Here is a 21,233-nt window from a genome sequence, read left to right on the forward strand (position 1 = left end):
AAGAAGGCCCTCTGCCTGGTTGCCTGCAACCTCACTTCTTGCAGTGAGGGAACCGCCAGAAGACCCTCAGAGCTGGACCTCAGTGTCCAGGCTGAATGATGGGGGTGGGAGATTCAGGATAGATATGAGAGGACTTCTTCACATATAGGCAGGTAAACTATGCAATTTGCTACAATAAAATGGGCTGGTGATTAACCTGTACAGCTTTAAGAGGTAATTAGATAATTTTTTCCCAGTAGTGATGTATGGAAGTGTTAGCTGGACCATCAAGAAGGCTGATCGCCGAATAATTGATGCTTTTGAATTATGGTGGTGGAGGAGACTCTTGAGAGTCCCATGGACTGCAAGAAGATCAAACCTATCCATTCTGAAGGAAATCAGCCCTGAGTGCTCACTGGAAGGACAGATCCTGAAGCTGAGGCTCCAATACTTTGGCCACCTCATGAGAAGAGAAGACTCCCTGGAGAAGAGAAGATCTCCCTGATGCTGGGAAAGATGGAGGGCACAAGGAGAAGGGGATGACAGAGGACAAGATGGTTGGACAGTGTTCTCAAAGCTACCAGCATGAGTTTGACCAAACTGCAGGAGGCAGTGGAAGACAGGAGTGCCTGGCGTGCTCTGGTCCATGGGGTCACAAAGAGTTGGACACGACTAAACAACTAAACAACAACAGATAAATTCATAAGGGATAGGTTTGCCTCTGTAAACCTGTTTTGGGGGGGTCACAAGCAAGAGAGTGCCATTGCATCCATGCCCTGCTTCCAGGCTTCCCTTAGGCTTCTGGGTGGCCTCTTTGAGAACAGGATGGCCTTTGAATCCAACATCAGAAATGAACAGAACTGTGTTATAGCTGTGCTGAAGTTCATTTTTTCTTATGCTACTGAAACAGAATTTAGCCATTTCATAATTTCAAACTGAAAGTTGTAGCCATCTCATGAAACAAGAGAGCATGAAACAACTGTTTGCCCATAATTTGGACCCTAAGAATTTTCAAGGAGGAGGACATGACCCTGTTCTTATGGATCTCTGAGGGGCTTCATCCTTTGCCCCCTCCCCCAATGCACATTTAAAGTCATGAGAAGGCACTCTGCCGATTTCGTCAGATAAGATTAAAGCCTAAGCCAGCAGCCGGAATGTATAAGCAGGAGACCTCAGGAAAACATAATAAGATAGCTTGATTTAGAAGCAGGCATTTAATGGTCTGAACACTGCACATAAACATGAATGATTACATGATAATTCACACCCCGTCATGTTTTATTAATTAGATATCGGAAACCATCTGTGCAATGTGCTTTAATGATATGAGGGGAGCAGGGGGAAAAAATCACTGTTGCTTTTGCTGCTTAGTAAATGGATCTAACATTTTTGTTGCCTTTAATACATGGAAAATAAGCACAATCAGCCACCATGAGAAATCCAGTTCAGACTTGGGCTGCACCCCAATGCGCCCCTGAATTTCACAGCCTTGTTCACCATTGGAAACCAGTTGCGGGAATTGGGTGCATCTTGAAATCATCTGCCATTAAGGTTTTACTGGTTTTGATTTTGTAAGCTGTTCTGAGAGCTTCGGCTGAAGAGGGTCTACTAAGTGTCTAAACAAAAGAACTTCTCTGAACTGCAAGCTTCCTTTAGCATGGGGAACTTGTTGCTTGAATGCCATGGTACTTTGGGCATTCACTCTGCCTGCCTATCTTCAAGGTGCTTGACTGCCCTTAGACCTGAGTGTCTGACAGATATGTTAACTTTTTTTCTCTTTTGTCTATTGGCTTGTTTATCTACTGAGATAGCCATTTGTAACCCAAATAAATCCTGCTCCATAAAATTTATTACCAGGAAATAAAGTGTACTCACACTGAATTTTAATTGCTTTCATTATTTTTATTGATTAAAATTGCCCTGGATATCTGGAATGAACTGTAAACAACAACCAGGGCTCTTATTTTCATGGCCACTATCAATTATTCTGTTTTAGCAGCCAGATCTTTCAATTGGTCTGTGCTGGCCGCAATCTTTGTGGAAAAGGTTGCAAATTTCTAGAGAAGTATTATTAGCGTGTTAACTCCATATTATTTTGCAAGTTACCTTTTTTGAATAGTGTGCATCTTTCCCTTCTCATTATCTAACAAGATAAATTATGTATTGATCTTTGTACCATGAAATTGTTTCCCTCCCAACTCATTCATATTTAGATTAGAAAGGTATTGCTGGCCTTGGACACCCTCATTATTAGAAAGAAATGTTTACAGCCGCCTCAGCTGTGACAGCAGATAGCTCTGACTAATTCTGTTCTTTAGGATCAGAAGAGATAGTCCAATTGCCTTGACTCAAAAGGCGATTAGAGAATAATAAGAAGAGGAGGAGGAAGAAAACCAGCTGGTGAAAATGGCAGTGAAGAGGAAAACTCACTGTAGGAGAAGGAGGTCTATGGAGGGTGTTTTGTCCAATATATGACACAACATATAATAAAATGAAACATTCTAAGAGTACATGGCTTTTTGGGTGCTCAGCGAAAACCATGCTGGCCAGTTGACAAGGAGGGAGGATACTTTAGACAGGTTACAGCAAACCTATCTCAAAGATCAACAAAGTCCTTTCCACCATAGCTTTAGAGACACTAGAGCTCTCCAATGGATAATTACCAGCACTTTACCGAAATATAATTGCTAGAATTCTGTAGGAAGAAACCATGACAGTTAAGCTGGTACAAACTAATACCAGCTTGTAGTGCAAGGTATCCCCTCACTAAGGGGTGGTTCATCCTGTTTTGCCGCCTGAGGTGAAATGGGAAGGTGAAGCCTCCCTTCCCTGCCAAAATCTCAACTCACTGGGGTTGCCTGGTGGAGGCTTCTAGCAATATCTTGCAAGGTTTCAATGTGACTGTGGCGATCACACAGAGTCCCCAGACATTTCACCATCTATTGATCCCTGTGCCACCACTTGATTTCTCGTTGCCACCACCCAGGCCCTACCTGGTACAATACTGAGTCCAGTCAGGGTTAAATTGGAACATAAACCTTTATTTATTGCAGTTTAACAAGCGTATGGTTTCATAAATGGTATTGGTCAATTACAAACATGGGGTGCCTATCTAGACCTATAACTCCCGCTCCCTGCTCTCACTCACTAAACCACCTCTCAGATATTTACTTGTCTTCCTAGCCCCTAACTGTTCCTGACTCTGCTTATTTCTCTACACTAACTCAACCTCCCCACAGACTCTTATCCCAATTCACTCCCACTCCAACCAACCACCCAACTCCCAACGAACTCCTCCCTTCGCCCCTCCCAGAGCTGGTTTTATAGTCCCTCTGACTCCACCCCCTGGGTTCTGATTGGGTAACCTGTTTAACTATTTCACCTCCAGCACTCTCATTTGTTAACATCACAGTGATCACATGAGATCTTACCAGAAGCCGGTACTGCTGATCCAGCAGCAGCAGCAGCAGGTAGGGCACCCAAGGGAGCATCACCCTGTGATATTCTGCTGCTCAAGGCAGCTGCTTCAGTCTGCCTCATGAGAGGGGGAGCCTTGTCCTCAGTGAATATTGTTCTTGTTGTACATTTCAAATTGCAGCTATTTTTTGAAAAGTGGGTATGACCCTGCCAGTTAAAAGAGGCAGTGGTGGAAAAGCAACAGCCCCAGATGTACTTTCTCACAGATGGATTATAATCTACAATCTGTTTCTTACCTGGGCTTCATCTATGTAGGTAATGAAAATGATGTGAAAATTCATGCTCCTAGTACAGTTCTTGATCAATATAAAAAGGTGTTCAGATAATAATATCTGCCTCCCTCCCTCCCTCCCTCCCTCCTCCTGCTACCTATCCAACTCTGTTATACATGTTCTCACCAAACTGGAAGTTACAGGTTCGAGGCTAGAGGATGGATGGCAGCTAACAGATTGAGGTTGAATGCTGACAAGACAAGTACTGTTTGGGGGACAGGGAGTGGGAAGGTGTGGGGGACTCCCTGGTCCTGAATTGGGTCACTGTGCCCCTGAAGGACCAGGTGCGCAGCCTGGGAATCATTTTGGACTCACAGCTGTCCATGGAGGCACAGGTCAATTCTGTGTCCAGGGCAGCTGTCTACCAGCTCCATCTGGTATGCAGGCTGAGACTCTACCTGCCTGCAGACTGTCTCGCCAGAGTGGTGCATGCTCTGGTTATCTCTCCCTTGGACTACTGCAATGTGCTCTATGTAGGGCTACCTTTGAAGGTGACCTGGAAACTACAACTAATCCAGAATGCAGCAGCTAAACTGGTGACTGAGAGGGGCTGCCGAGACCATATAACACTGGTCCTGAAAGACTTACATTGGCTCCCAGTATGGTTCCGAGCACAAAATAAGTTTTGGTTCTGACCTTTAAAGCCCTAAATGGCATCATCCCAGTATACCTGAAGGAGCGTCTCCTCCCCCATCACTCAGCCTGGACACTGAGGTCCTCCTCTGAGGGTCTTCTGCTGGGAACCAGGCAGAGGGCCTTCTCAGTAGTGGTGCCCTCCCTGTGGAAATAAACAACTATCTGACTTTTAGAAGATATCTGAAGGCAGCCCTGTATTGGGAAGTTTTTAATGTTTGATGTTTTAGTATGTTCTGGTATGTGCTGTGGAAACCCAGCCAGATGGACAGGGAAAGAAGAAGAAGAAGAAGAAGAAGAAGAAGAAGAAGAAGAAGAAGAAGACATAGTTCATTCCTGGTGGTTGCTAATGAGCAAATTTGAACCCTGATTAGAGGGACTTAGTTAACATTGGTTTAATGCCAGGGAACTGGTCAAGTAAGGACAAAAATTTGGTTGAGTCCTCAAATTAACAACCCATCCCCTTCTGTTTCTAGGCTTGATTTACTGAACAAAACAATGCAGCCCATTTTTCTATTATGATACAGAGGGAAAAACAAGTTGATATAGTAACAGCAACACCTGCTGAAGCCCAAAAGTTTTAAATTGGCTACTACTGCTGTTAGATACTTCAGGCCAAATTGTGTGCTGGCTCATATTTCATGCCCACTCATTCATCTTAAAGCTGTGAACACATGTGGAGTGCTGCCATTTGTTAAGCTGAAACAACATTTGGATCACATTTTGTATCCGACAAGGAGTGATTTTTTAAAACAAAACCTCTAGAATTCAATCCAAATAGAGCTCCAGATCTGCTTATTATATTCAAGTAGACAAGAAGTTTGCAATTGCATAAATGTGAAAAAGCCACTCTAAGCACCAGCTAAACACCGGAGTTTCCCCCCCCCCCTTCTCCCTCCCCCTCATTTTTCTCACTTAGTAAACAGGTGTCTAAAAACGCAATTCATCTGAACACATATGCTATCATATTCAGAACTTAAGAGGAGAAGTGTTAGGGAAAACAAAATAGCTACTGGCTAGGATATTTTTCCACCAAGTTTCTATATGGAAACAAACTGCGTAATTATATAATGTCGACATCGAAGTGAAGTCCCATGGTACTCTGTTAAGTATTGCTGGCTCCACCCGCTCAGAGACCTAATTTCCATCACGTCTGCTTTGAGGGCAATGTTCACAAACTCAAGTTCACAGAAGCACTAATTACGTGAACTACCTGCAGTCATGCTCTCCAGTGTGTGGCAAGGCCAGGATGGGGGAAACACAATCACCAGCCCCGTTCCAAGTGCATATATAAGAGTGGCTGTGCAGGGAAACAGCATTACAGTACTTTCACTTTGCTTTTCTCTTTCTGAGAAAACCAACATAGGCAAACTGTGTTCCGGCAACATCTGATGATGTTGCGGATTTTGAAAATACAAGTAAATGATGAGGAATGACAATGTGGGGTGGGTGGAATAAATTTAATAAACAAACACAATCTTTGGACTTTTAAACTGTGTGGGTGGGCATTCCTTGTGTTACTTACTATGCTATATATCTTTTTGTTTTTATATTGTAAACCCACCCCCGGGTGATCCTTGGATGAATGTCAGTACAGCGGTACCTCGGGTTACAGACGCTTCAGGTTACAGACTCCGCTAACCCAGAAGTAGTATCTCGGGTTAAGAACTTTGCTTCAGGATGAGAACAGAAATCGTGCGGTGGCGGCATGGTGGCATCAGGAGGCCCCATTAGCTAAAGTGGTACCTCAGGTTAAGAACAGTTTCAGGTGAAGAACAGACCTCCAGAACGAATTAAGTTCTTAACCCGAGGTACGACTGTATGGAAATTAAGTAAATGAATTAGAAACTTCAACAAATGAAAATGCAAGACCTGCCCCTCTATGCTCTAATTCTACCTGATTTGAATTCTAACACAGAAACTGTGCTCTGACCACGGGTGCCATCTGGAGGGGGATGGGGGGCTGAGCCCCCCAAACAATTTTTAAGGAGATGTCTGGGCCCCCTCAATATTCCTGTTGGGGCTACCTGCGGCCATGGCAGGTTTTGTCAGGCCTTCCCAAGGCAATCCCGGGCCCCGTCGGACCTATCTGCAGCCACAGAAGGGCCCATCAGGTGTTCCAGAGGCCGTGACAGCCTCCTCTAGGCCTTTTCTTGACGCATGACATCACACATGCGCATCGGGCCCCTTCAAAAGTTGAACAGAACCCAGTGCATGTGGCTGTGACTCTATATTTTTATTTGTACACAGTACAAATGTCTTTATAGCAGAGGCAGCCTGGCACACTGCCACTTTTAAAAAAACAAAAACAGAAATTACCTACCTGTTTGACACCTTTGTAACAAAACAAAATGCCAGGAGCCTTATCTGCAGGTGTTTTTTGATGCATTGAAGAGAATGAAAGTTTATGAGTCATGGCGGAGGGGAGAGCATGTGTACAAATTCAACAGGGCTTTGTTTGTTTGTTTGTGTGTTGCTATTTTGTTAATGTTGTTAATACTGTTTTCTAGATATATATGCTGTCGTAGTTTGTGAGTCCAATAATATGATTTTTGGTGTAACTGATGTTTAGCTTATTTTTTAGTTCTTTTGTTAATAGTGTTTGATTTGGGATTTAGGGTTGTTTTACTGAAGATTTGTTAAGTATTCTATATGATTTGTGCTGTATTTGTGATGTTCCATTATGTTATTTTTATCTTTTGTTTGTAAGCCGCTTTGGGATTTATTTGAATAAAAGCGGCATAGAAATAGAATAAAACAACAACAACAACAACAACAACAGAATTACAAACTCAATACAGTGGTGCCCCGCAAGACGAATGCCTCACGAGACGGAAAACTCGCTAGACGAAAGAGTTTTCCGTTTTGGAGGTGCTTCGCAAAACGAATTTCCTATGGGCTTGCTTAGCAAGACAAAAATGTATTGCGAGTTCCTGCGGGTTTTTTTCCTTCCTCCCCCCTTTTTCTAAGCCGCTAAGCCACTTATCAGCTGATCCGCTAAGCCGCTAAGCCACTAAAAGCCGCTAAAAGCCGCTAAACCTCTAATAGCGCTAATCCGCTAAGCCGTCAATGAGCTTGCTTCGCAAGACGAAAAAACCGCTAGACGAAGAGACTCGCAGAACGGATTCTTTTCGTCTTGCGAGGCACCACTGTAAAATAAATGAATCTGGAGTAAACCCAGATTGGGTTGAAATATAGAGTTATACATTTGTAAAAGCACATGCACACAAACATAAGGTACATTATAACATTTTTGTTTGCTTCATAAAGTGCAGTAGGTTGCAGAGGGGAAACACACACACACATACATACACAAATAAATACCAGTGTGGTGTAGTGGTTAAGAGCAGTAGTCTTGTAATCTGGGGAACCGGGTTCACGTCTCCGCTCCTCCACATGCAGCCGCTGGGTGACCTTGGGCCAGTCACACTTCTATGAAGTCTCTCAGCCCCACTCACCTCACAGAGTGTTTGTTGTGGGGGAGGAAGGGAAATGAGAATGTTAGCCGCTTTGAGACTCCTGAAAGGGAGTGAAAGGCGGGATATCAAATCCAAACTCTTCTTCTTCTTCTTCTTTTCCCAAAAACTTATGTCTTCACTTGCTGACTGGCATTTGTATTTTAACCCTGAGTGTGTTAGCATTCCAGATAATACAAGCTCTTAAGGTAGAGGTAAAGGGACCCCTGACCATCAGGTCCAGTCGTGACCGACTCTGGGGTTGCGGCGCTCATCTCGCTTTATTGGCCGAGGGAGCTGGTGGCCAGCATGACTAAGCCGCTTCTGGCGAACCAGAGCAGCACACAGAAACGCCGTTTACCTTCCCGCCACAGCGGTATCTATTTATCTACTTGCACTGGTGTGCTTTCAAACTGCTAGGTTGGCAGGAGCTGGGACTGAGCAACGGGAGCTCGCCCCGTCACGGGGATTCGAACCGCCAACCTTCTGATCGGCAAGTCCTAGGCTCTGTGGTTTAACCCACAGCGCCACCCATGTCCCAATACAAGCTCTTACTTCATTATTATTCAGCTAATTTTAAACAAGCATTGTAACTCCTAGAACAAGCTACCTCAACTCTTTTTTAAAGACTGGAAGAGGGTAGACTAAACTTTATTCAGAGTATTGTATTCTAGGGATGGCACAAATTTCTCAGGAAATAATCTTCTGATTTAAGAACGAAAATAGAGCCTCGTTGGGACAGATTAAAGGTCTATCTAGTTCTTCCAGTGCCAACCAGAAAACCTATGGGATATCTGCAAGCGAGACACAATAACAGTAACACTCTCCCCACTTGTGATCCCAGATTTTTTTTTTTTTGATTTTTATTTATTTATTTTTTTTGCTGTTTTCTCATATCTTTAAATTTCAGACAAATTGTCCACAAAACACTGGGGGAGATTGATTTTCGGTGCACCTACCCAGAAGCTGTAATGGCTGTCACTGCAGCAAAACCACTGCAGAGATTGTTCTGAAATTAGGCCATATTCATGCCCTTAGGGGGGCTGAGCTAGTCTGCAATTTTAATTGAATTTTGCCTGAAAATGAAGAAGATAATGGCATTTTCTTTTAAAAACAAATCGGATTTTAAAGTTGCCCAGTACAAAATGCCATGGGCCTATTTGTCTCCAACTTGGCAGTATTTATCCACTCCAGAGGGGCTAATAGACTTGAAACCACCACTTCAAAATGTTTTTTCCCCAATAGTGAATGCAGTGCAAGATTTACGTATAAGCTAAACGAGCTATAGTTTAGGGCCCCACTCTATTGGGGGGCCCAAAAAAAATTAAAGGGAAAAAAACCTGGATGTACATTTCCAAAATATAAGATAAAAAACAAATAAAATAAAATCTGCATACGGTGAGAGCTTAATTATTATTTCACTATTAATATACTTCTTAATTGTATTTCAGTTCAACAATTACTTTGATAAGATACATATTTTGTTATGTGCACATGGCTTTAGATACCTATTAGGTCCATAAATTATATTATAGCATATATTCAATACAAAAAAACAGCGACAATTTGTTGTTGACAAAGGACAGCTGGACAAATAAAGGGCCCCATTACCTTCAGTAGCTTAAAGGTAAAGGGACCCCTGACCATTAGGTCCAGTCTTGGCTGACTCTGGGGTTGTGGCGCTCATCTCGCTTTATTGGCAGAGGGAGCCGGCGTACAGCTTCCGGGTCATGTGGCCAGCATGACTAAGCCGCTTCTGGCGAACCAGAGCAGCACACGGAAACGCCGTTTACCTTCCCGCCGGAGCAGTACCTATTTATCTACTTGCACTTTGACGTGTTTTTGAACTGCTAGGTTGGCAGGAGCAGGGACCGAGCAACGGGAGCTCACCCAGTCATGGGGATTCGAACTGCCAACCTTCTGATCGGCAAGTCCCAGGCTCTGTGGTTTAACCTACAGTAGCTTAGGGCCTCATCAAACCTAAATCCGGCCCTGAGTGAATGGGGGATGGAGTGGGGAGAAAGTCTTGGAATGACCCCAGGTCATATCAAGCAACTTGGACCAAGGTGCTCTCTTTTCTGAAGCACTGACTTGGAAGGAAAACCAATTTTTGTGATTCTAATCTATATGTATAAATGAATGCATGCACCTTTTATTAAATCTGTATCACCTTTCCCACCCCTTTGACATGTTCAAGTAGGAACTCTACTGAGAAAAGGGGAAAAAACGGAGGAAAGAGTAGGCAGAGAGGAGAGCTGCAGAACTGAATGGCTTGAAATAAGCAGCCAAATATTTGAATACAGGTCTCGAGTATGCTTTGTGGTCTGTATGTGTCTCTTGAACTCTATGTTTTTCATACAGCAGAGAGCTAAAGAGGCTCCTATTTATAACCATAACCGTATAATACAACACCCACTCATAATTATATGTTAATGGGCAAGCTCTTCTTGGCTGGGATGCACAGAGATGTATATTACCCAGGCTCTGCTTCAATACCTCACAAAAATATAATTGCATAGAGGGCTGCATAGCACTGTCCTCTAATAGGCTTATGACTATTTTATGAATTGATTGCAACATTCCCAGTGCTCCAAGAGTAATCCGACCTACAGTTTTACTACAAGAGGTGTATTAGGCCAGGCTGCCTGCAGAATCAGGAAAGATTTACTGCCCTTGTCTACATAAAAAAGTAGTATTAAGCATCACTCTTCATTTTAAAGAAAGCCTATGCAGTGCTAAAACACACTATTGATTTCCATTGTTTTTTAAGGGGCATGTTAACATTAACAAAACACAAAGAGACAGAGCTTGGGGAGGAAAAGGCACAGAAGATCTAGTGTCTGGGATCATAAAAGTTCCAGCCAAGCTTTCGTTTCCATTAACATCAAGAGTTTATTCCCAATGAAGAATGATTCACATTTTTTTTGCACTCTATAGTACGGTACAGTGCTGAAATTAAAGATGTCACACATTAAAGATCATCTAATTTCATACTGCCTAAAAGTTGTCACACTCCTGCATAGGTAAATGGCTTTTTATTTCAATAGGGAAATTCTCGCTTTCCCTATTGAAATAAAAAAACCATTTACCTGCCTATTCTCGCTTTAGTAACAGATTATGGAAATGTAACCTAAAAGAAAGAATCCGAAATTTGTACTCGGCACAAAATACAAAACTCAATAAAAAATGTTCAAATCAGCCCTGAGCTGTGCAAAGCCAAGGCATGGAATTTGTTTTCCATTTTGTGGCATGTGCAGCTACATTTGTGGTTTCCAGTTTGCTTCCGTTTTGGAATTTCATTGTTTTTCCTGAAAATATGCTCTCTCTCTCTCTGTCTGTCTCTCTCTCTGTCTCTCTCTCTCTCTCTCTCTCTCTCTCACTGCTCATAAGCATTTTCACTCATTCGGCTAGTTTATAAGAGTTGATAGAGCTACATACGCCACCAGAAAAGAAGAACCACCACATATATAACATGGTTTTGTTTTGTTTTTAATGGAAGCTTATAAATTTACTTGATGAAGTCAGCAACTAGGTTTTCTTGGTGGGAGTGCTTCAAGTTTGGGCATGATGGATAGTGGGTCAGGAACCCTTCCCTCCCACAGAATAGACTGCCAGCAAGGTCTATGGCTCCATCTATCTTTCTCCCTGGCCCCTGAATGGGAAGAAGGTGAGGCAGCTATACCTCACAAGTACATTTCGGGGTGCTTGATTTAGCCTCGTGGCCTCTCGTTCCCACTTTCGAGTAAGGTTGCTCCATTTGTTCTGAAAATGGCAAAGCTTAGTGAACTGGGAAGGGAAAATCAGCGAAGCCGCCTTTATATTTTGGGCTTCCGTCACAACTCAAACTGTAATAGGCTGCCACTGTCCCTGGACTTTTCCTACCCACATAAGAAGAGCTAAATCAGGGGAAGCAATCCAAGGTCACAACTGATATTGCCTTTGCAGCATTGATAGCACTATGTGGCAGGGCCAATACCTTTCTCTGAAGTGTTGAGTGGCTCATGTAGCTAATGGATGACCTTAGATTCACTGTATCAGGCCACAAGAGTGACACATTTATCACGGGAAAGCAGTAATGTGGTCTGAGTCAGAAGGTTCTCCCTGCTGCCTTTGGGCTCAACCATCTCTAGATACATGCAACCAAAGAAGATTATGTTGTGAGATGGTGACTGGCCCATGCTATAATAATAATTTATTATTTTTACCCAAACCCATCTGGCTGGTTTTCCCCAGCCGCTCTGGGAGGCTCCCAACAGAATATTTAAAACATCAAACATTAAAAACTTTCCTAAACAGGGTTGCCTTCAGATGTCTTCTAAAAGTCAGATAGTTGTTTATTTCCTTGACATCTGATGGGAGGGCGTTCCACAGGGTGGGTGCCACTACCGAGAAGGCCCTCTGCCTGGTTCCCTGTGACCTCTCAGTGAGGGAACTGCCAGAAGGCCCTCGGAGCTGGACCTCAGTGTCCAGGCTGAACGATGGGTGTGGAGACGCTCCTTCAGTTATGCTCACTCAGTGGAGATTTTAATTCTGGTCTCCTCCATCAAAATTCACCACTCTGGATGCGACCAACATTATGAAGTAGTTGTAAAGAGTGCTGAGATCATGTCAGGGGGAGTGGGGGCTTTAATGCTTAAAAGCACTATTCAAATGCTATGTGATTATTATTATTATTATTATTATTATTATTATTATTATTGCTTCTACTATGTGCCAATGTTTTGCTTCATTTTCCAATGTCTATATTGCTAGGACTTTTATAAATGTGATGATTGAAGCTCATGAACAGTATGGACATTGCGATTCATTAAAATGCAGACGAGCTGATGACTTTTGGAAGACTACTGATTCTTGTGGGCATTAGTAGGTAGAATCTAGTGGCTATGACAAAATGTCATGGTAGTGATCAGCTGCCATTCATATTCATTGGCCAATAAATCCCAATTGCTACAGAAAGAAAACAAAGGGTACAAGAATGGCATTTATAAGTTTTGTTGTTTTTTAAGTGACAAGTTCTTTTTTTTCCCCCTGGAGGGATCTGACCTTCCAGTTACTAATTTGGAGGCATATTTACAGATACTTCAGTGAGCATAGACAAGCAACAGGCTATGCCATTGTTAAAACCTGCTGTTAAATATCGCGTAAAGCCTAGTCAGTTTTTCTTCTATTTTGAAAAGTATAGAAAATGTAATTTTAATGGATTGTTTTACAGTTTTTTGGGAGTTCGTGAAGCATGCAGGTAGCTTGCCACCTCTCCTGTACTACTGTCCTAAGGTTGTCCTAAGGAGGCAAAAGAAGAAGAGGGAATTATTGGCCCTTCTGTAGGTCAACACATTTGATTTCTGATTGATTTCTCTCAATCATATGTTGGCCAGGCCTCTTTTGTGTGCTAACTAAAACAGCTCATTTACGAATCATGGAAGTTGCTATGGCCTAAAATTCAGGACGTGGCAAAAGAGCTGGGTTCATTTTTTTTAATTCTGCAAGGAAGCAAAAGAGCCAAGGGCAGTCATAAAATTGGACAGTATTAATTTAAGTATTTCCTTACTAATGTTTTTGGTATGGCCTAGTTTTCACTAAGGTGGTAAACCTGTGTCTTGCCATGTCAGAGGATGGGTTGAGATACCTCAGCAAAGAAAACCAGCAAGTCAGGGAACCCTGTATTAATGCACAAATACTAACCCTGTCTTGAAGCAAAATCCATATTTGTACTCACCATGAATGCCTCCCTTGTTCTCTAAAGCCACTTCCGACATCCGGAGGAGGTGGTGTTGCGGGCTTCATGCCCCCAACATGAGCATGGGGGCTGGCCTTCCAGCCCCCGCATGATCAGGTGAATCCTTGGGCCGCGCCAATTGGCTAGCTCGGGGGGTGGGTGGGGGTGGCCCCGGGATCTCCCTCTTTGACCAGCCCAGCTGTTTGTGTTTCCCACCTGCCCACTCCTTAAGGGGCCTGGTAGGATTTTTTTTCACTTGGCAAATTGGCACCGGCCATTTGGTTTTTCACCTACCCCGTAGCAAATCGTCACAACTTATTTGGTCTTGGCGGTTAGGCATTGGTAGGGGTATTGTTATTTAGATGTGTTGGGGGGAGGAGCGCCATCACCTCCCCCAAATATTGAAGGGTAGTCTGTTAAAGGATTCCGGGGGGGCGTGGCCTCCTCCGAAGCCTATGGTGGCCAGGACCTAAAGCGCGCCACCGAGCAGTGACCCCGGGGGAGTACCTAGTTGATGTGCATCAGCAGGGCTCCCCCTGCTGGTGTTAACCCTTCCCGGTCTTCAAGCAAACAGGCTGAAGTCGGATAGTCAGATAGGACCAATGCCTAAGCCAATACTGCTCTTACCTATAAACAATAAAGTTGTGGCCAATTTTAGCCCATTAACCTTAATCATTGGTGCCATGTGTCTTTAATTCTACTGGGGGAGGCGGGAACTCGCCACGCAATAATGGCAACGGTGCCAACCTGAGATGTGCCAGAACTGAGTTCTGGTGATGTTGAAAAAAAGCCCTGCTTCTGCTACTATAAGTTGAAGAAATTCAACAGAAATCACTTTTTAAAAACCCACAAACACTCCAAACTGGCTCTTTAGGTCCACCAATTAACATTATCACTACAACTAAGAAATGACACAGCAGTGTGAAACCTGGAGATCACAAAGGAGCTGGCTGAAGACATGAAATTCAAATGCAGCGTGCTTAAATTGTTAAGGCTTCTTCTACACATACTGCTGTCAGCCCGGAGGATGAGGGACCCCTGAGGTCACTGGAGCAAAACACATGCCAGCAGGGGTAGCCTGGAATATATATTTGCTCTCATCTTTCCAGCCCGATGGGAAATGTGACTAAAAGCAACTTCTGCTAAAAATAATCTGTGCCGATGACTTTAGGTGCCTAGGGAAATGGGTGTCAGCTGGCTTTCTACGGATTTCAGTGATGTGCACCAGTGACATTAACTCCTTAAATATATGTATATATATATATAAAATAGAGGCTTTCATTGGTAATTCCTCTTACTCAGGTATAATTGTTATGTACCCCACATTTAATGCAGTTGAAACTTGCAGAAAATGTGCTACAATGTTTTCCCCAAGGATAATGTTACCTATTAGGGTTGAAGAAATTAATCTTCCATGCACACGGCAAAATAGCCAAGGCTTGGAAACAAAAAGATTTTTAAAAAGAGAAAGAAGCCCAACATGTAGGTAGGAATGGCATTTATTGAATTCAAGATGCAAAACAAGACTTGACCCATTTTATTTCTCATTTTTTATCAATGTTATTTCTTTTCTTAAAGTTTATTTTTAAACAACTCTAAAACTACAACGGTAATATTACAGCCGCTCTCCTCCACCCCTAGCAACTAGCCACAACCACTACCTCAAGAGTAGACTGCGTGGTCCAAGAAAAATAAAACACCCTGAAGAAATGTATCCAAGGGAAATACCAGATAAAATATGATTCACAATCCCATATTGATACAGTTCATAACTCATTCTGTAACTGCCTGTATTGTAATGAAACAATCATTTGCTTCCATGCATTGGGCACCATTGTATTTATTTGCTACAGGGAAAAATAATCCCACTGTTTTACAAAACCGTTCCACCACACTTGGAAAGTCTGCATGCTGCCAAATTTAGAGAATACCTCAATAATAATCCAGCTAATAATAAATAATAATAATAATATAATTTATTACTTATACGTTGCCCATCTGGCCGAGCCTCCCCAACCACTCTGAGCGGCTTCCAGCAAGAAATTAAGAACACAATAAAACATCGAACGTTAAAAACTTCTCTAAACAGGGCTGCCTTCAGATGTCTTCTGAAAGTCAGGTAGTTGTTTATTTCTTTGACATCTGATGGGAGGGCATTCCACAGGGTGGATGTCACTACCGAGAAGGCCCTCTGCCTGGTTCCCTGTAACCTCACTTCTCGCAGTGAGGGAACTGCCAGAAGGCCCTCAGAGCTGGACCTCAGTGTCCGGGCTGAACGATGGGGGTGGAGATGCTCCCTCAGGTATACTGGGCCCAGGCCGTTTAGGGCTTTAAAGGTCAGCACCAACACTTTGAATTGTCCTTGGAAACGTACTGGGAGCCAATGTAGGTCTTTCAGGACCAGTGCTATATGGTCCTGGCAGCCTCTCCCAGCCACCAGTCTAGCTGCTGCATTCTGGATTAGTTGCAGTTTCTGGGTCACCTTCAAAGGTAGCCCCATATAGAGAGTGTTGCAGTAGTCCAAGCACGAGATAACCAGAACATGTACCACTCTGGTGAGACAGCCTGTGGGCAGGTAGGGTCTCAGCCTGTGTACCAGATAGAGCTGGTAGACAGCCGACCTGGACACAGAATTGACCTGCACCTCCATGGACAGCTACAGTGGAAACCAGAGAATTCAAAGAAATCAAAAGAATAGTTGGCTGGCTAGCACAAGGGCAAAGACTGTTTTCTTGCTAAGGAGTGTGGTCCATATCACTGATGAGAAGATCACTGGAAAACGTCTTGATTCCAGTGAATATCTGAAGCTAGTTGGCTTTTTTATATATTGTTTGCAGACACTTTGTAGTGTCTCTGCCATGGGCTTATTGGGCAGTAGCTGGATCTGGGAAGCTCCACAATACTTTACTTTCCCCCACAATTCTTCAGATCAGTGCTGTGTTGGGACTGTAGACAAAATAGCTTGCAGCTGCCCATTGCAGATCACAGCACATTTGTTCACCCAACACCTGATCCATGTTCCCTTTGGGGCTCCCAGAACTCAAACCGAGAACCAGGCCTGTAAATACCTGAAGGTTGATTTTATTTGTTTCATGTGTTGTTTTAGTGATTGGAAACTTTGGATCTCCATTTATAGATTCCTTTATCTGCACTGGAGGCTCTTTGAGCCACAAAAGAAACATATAAATCATGAAATAAATAATGAAATAAAATAAAAGTGCCTTCTCCAGACTTGAATTTATTAGAGTGATTGCTTCTGTGAGGGACTTAGCAACTGAACGGGCAGGGGACCAGTGCTTCTGAAATGGTTTCAGTAAACACAGAGGAATCTATAATCATCAACCACTGTCTCATTTTCATCACACTAATCCAGGGGTCACCAAACTTTTTCAGCAGGGGGCCAGTCCACTGTCCCTTTTGGGAGGCCGGACTATATATATATTTTTTTTGGGGGGGGGATGAATGAATTCCTATGCCTCACAAATAACTCAGAGATGCATTTTAAATAAAAAGACACATTCTACTCATGTAAAAACACGCTGATTCCTGGACTGTCCGCGGGCTGGATTTAGAATGTGATTGGGCCAGATCTGGCCCCCAGGCCTTAGTTTGCCTATCCATGCACTAATCATTAGTACCGGTAAGGCACTTAATACACAGAAAAGGATTCCTATACCAAGTGGTTTCTGGTAAAGTTGATGTAGAATATGAAAATAACCCACATAAGGAGTTTTCTGTAGACATGAGGTTGCAATTCTAAGAATACTTACTTGGAGGTAAATGCTCTTGAAATCACCTCTGAGTTAACTCAGATCGGAGTAGGGTTAAATACGCAAAATGGCTGAACAAACACCCACTATCTAGAAATAGCAAACTTCAGTGTTTAATTATGCAAAAGCTGGCCAAAATTTCCCCAGTTACAACTTTGTATTTGCCTTGAGGGCAAATATTTCCAAGAACCGATAATCTTTTGCTTTAAGCTGTGACCCTCAAACTGACTTAAGGATATGAATTGAATTGCAAATATGGTTACTGCTTAGGAAAAGTGCTGCTCTGGCTGCCAACGGTTACTGATTCAGCAGATTCATGATGCTGTATAGTAATAAAGTGGGCAAATATATTAAGGTCTCATATATGTTTCATAATGGATGCAGTGCCAAATTAGCAACTAACATTGCATAATTCGAATAAGGATGAAGCATGATCATATACAAATATATAAAGTGTTTTGCTGCAATTAAATTTTGACTTTGATATTTTTTCATCCACGACCAGATAATTCACACAATCTTTTGGCAGGGTACATGGATGTTTGAGCTGGATTTTTTTTCCCTATTCCCCTTCAAGGGACTAAAAACATAACCTAAGTATTTAACAAAGATTGATTGCAAGTCACGAATGCCAGCCAAATACATTAAAATGACATAAAAACTAGTCACTCCTCTGAGAGCAAGGTTATCTCCATGGATAAACATAGTAATCATAAAATGATGTATTTCACTAAGTGAAAAGGATCATTTACTCTATAGTTAAAGTTGCACATTGTAAGCCCTAGGACATCAGAAGTACTTTCAATGCATTTTCATCAGCAACTTATTCCAATGGCAAACAGTTCATAAGATTAGATAAGAAAAATGAGCTCTTTGGTAACACAGTAATAATGATAACTTTGTTGTTGTTGCCCCAGCCATTCTGGATGGCTTCCAACAAATCTAAAAGCAAAGCAAAATAAAAAATAAAATAAAAAGCATAATAAAACATCAAACATCAAAAAACTTCTTTGAGATGCCTTCCAAAAGTAATTTCATTCTTCTCACTGCCCATACTTGTGTTCTGTTTGGAAAACAGTTATTTGTTAAAAAAAAAAAAAAAACATACACACTTCCAAAACTAAGCCAATTAACATTAAGTAATTTGGTTGATTATTTATTGTTTACATTTATTATTTGCTTGTTAAATTAGTCCTCTAGGTGATACACAACTCAAATAGACTATAATAGAACTACTGAAAAGGGGCTACAATAATCTCATAGGGAAAAGAGAGAGAGAAAGTGTGTGTGTGTATGTGTGCATAATAACAAATTATTATTCACGTAATCCCTGTGTACTGGGAATTTAGGGTGTGATCAGCTCCCTGCAGAAGGCACACAACTTCTGCAAATCCAAAAGATGCTCTATAAGCTTTTATTGAAACTTCTCCTTGCCTTTCCCTGGCAGCCTTTATGTCAGGCACAAGGTTATGTGACTTTGCAAATGGTGTCGATACCCTTCTGAGCTTCAGACACAGCAATCCAATGCCACACTCTGAGAGAACAGTCAACAAGGAAGGGAGGAGACTACTGGAATTTCATAAAGTCTGGACACATGGAAGAGGCAGGTCATGCTTTAGATTTTAAAATGTTGGTTTGTTTTTAAGATCATGTGGCAACCCGTACCCCCCAATTGACCTTTATTCCATTTCAGCAATAAACAGTGGGTTTTCCCCAAAGTGGTGGGACAATAGGAAAACCTCTGAAAGCACAGGACAAACAGAAATGTGGAAAAGCCCAGTGTCAAAAATCCCATGTTGTGGAATACTCTTGCTGCTGAAATTTAGTTGGCATCCTTGCTACTGATTTTCAGTAATCTCTTGAGAACCATTTTATTCCAGCAGGCCTGAGAGACTGCTTACATTATCTTGATTTGCAAGTTATCTTAATGATTGTTTTGTTTTGTTTTATGCTGTTTTATTGCTCCTGCCATACACTGCCTTGATATTTCACATGAGCTGGCATTATCATAATACCACATTTCTGAGAGGTTTCTCTCACAAAAGACTTGCTATATAATATTTCAGGGTGTTAAAATGAAGAATGTGTTCACTTTCTGAAACAAGAGTTCCCCAACTACCCTCAAAACTCGCCACTCTCGGATTTTATCAATGCCAATGCATTCCAAACTTCTTTTTTACAGTATCTCGATGTATGGATCTCGAAAGGTTATTCCTCCCATGCATGTTCTTATTATGGAGCCTTCCAGTCTTTTCTCTTTCTGTTTTGTATCTCAATGCAGGCATGCCAGTCTCATCCATTTCACTGACTTGAATTTATGTATTTAGATAGAAGGTAGCTTTCTTTACAGCCTTCAGTTGTAAAAACCCATGGAAGTCTTCAATATAGGGGAGGGGAAAGAGGAAAAGGTCCTCCTTTCCAAGTGTTTGCGTGTTGAGGTCCCCAAGCCACCCCAATATCTCACACATCACACATAATTTTTGATTAAGGTTTTTGGCATAATTTTGGCCACAACTTTATTTAAATACATAACTGTGAGTGGTTGCTTAGGCATTGGTTCTGACTATCTGTCCCCCTCATCCAGGGACAGAACTGACTTCCGGATTCCAGTGGAAGCCAGTCAGGGAAAACAATACTGGGGAGAAATGAAGCAGGGCACCAGACCCTCACCTCTCCCCGCATGCTCCCAGAGGCTTGTGTAGCCCAAGCCCGATGCCAGGGACTTGGATGAAAGCATGGCAAGCCCCTGGATTTCTTTAAGGGAATTCCCTTGCAACACCAGCACTGGAGGGGCAGGAACTTACCCCTCCACCAACAAATTTTTTAACCAATGCCTAACCATAAACCTTACAAGTTGTGACGATTTGCTACGCAGTAGGCAAAAAACCAAATGGCTCCAGCCAATCAGCCAAATGGACAAAATTCCTACCAGGTGCCTGCCCTAAAAGCAGGCGACCCCATGACAGGCATAGCAAGGTCAAGCGCAAAATTCGCAGTTCAGGGAGGGTGGGTGTGTGATCTGGTGCATGCAGAAAAAGAGAAAGAGAAAGCCCAAAGCTGCGTGCCCAATATTTAAAACCTTTGAGCCCAACCCACAAATTGGTAACATCGAAATCTCCCCAGAAGCTTTATTGGCCGAGGGAGCCAGCGTACAGCTTCCGGGTCATGTGGCCAGCATGACTAAGCCACTTCTGGTGAAACCAGAGCAGCGCATGGAAATGCCGTTTACCTTCCTGCCAGAGTGGTACCTATTTATCTACTTGCACTTTGACGTGCTTTCGAACTGTTAGGTTGGCAGGAGCTGGGACTGAGCAACAGGAGCTCACCCCGTCGTGGGGATTCAAACCGTCAACCTTCTGATCAGCAAGTCCTAGGCTCTGTGGTTTAACCCAATGACAAATTTACTATTTATACCCCACACATCTTACTGGGTTGCCCCAGCCACTCTGGGCAGCTTCCAACATATGCAAAAGCATAACAAAACATTTTTTAAAAAACTTCCTGATACAGGATTGCCTTCAGACAGCTTGGGAATCGGATAAGTCCATACCCTCCAAAATTTCTTCAATGAAAATAGGAATTCCAGGTTCTATTTGAGGGCATCTCATCGGCCACTGAGGGGAACATAGCAAACAAAGCAGAATGAAAAAGGCATTTCATTCCAGCTGAGCTGTCACTTGACCTGGCTACCACTTACAACATTTCTTTCTTCCGCTACAGTCCTATACAGGTCTACTCAGAAGTTAAGCCCCACTGCGTATGTGTGTGTGTGTGTGTGTGTGTGTGCGCTGTTTTTCAAGCTCTAGCAGGAATAAATGCCATTCTTGGAAATATATTATTTTGCATGAGCAGATAATGAATAAATGGCATTGGGAATAAGTGGTTTTTATGTCAAAGTTGTCAAACCTCTCTTTCTGCCAACTGTTGGCTA

At 42.6% G+C, this 21,233-nt stretch overlaps 1 protein-coding gene across 1 annotated transcript in view; it reads right to left on the reverse strand.

Moving 5' to 3' along the window:
• LOC307223635 (uncharacterized protein) overlaps positions 1-21,233 on the reverse strand; it is a 688,399-nt gene that overhangs the window by 288,619 nt on the left and 378,547 nt on the right. The gene's annotated exons all lie outside the window — the stretch shown is intronic.

The sequence above is a fragment of the Podarcis cretensis genome (genome assembly GCF_951804945.1).
Source record: "Podarcis cretensis genome assembly, chromosome: 9".
In the NCBI taxonomy this organism is placed as follows: domain Eukaryota; kingdom Metazoa; phylum Chordata; class Lepidosauria; order Squamata; family Lacertidae; genus Podarcis; species Podarcis cretensis.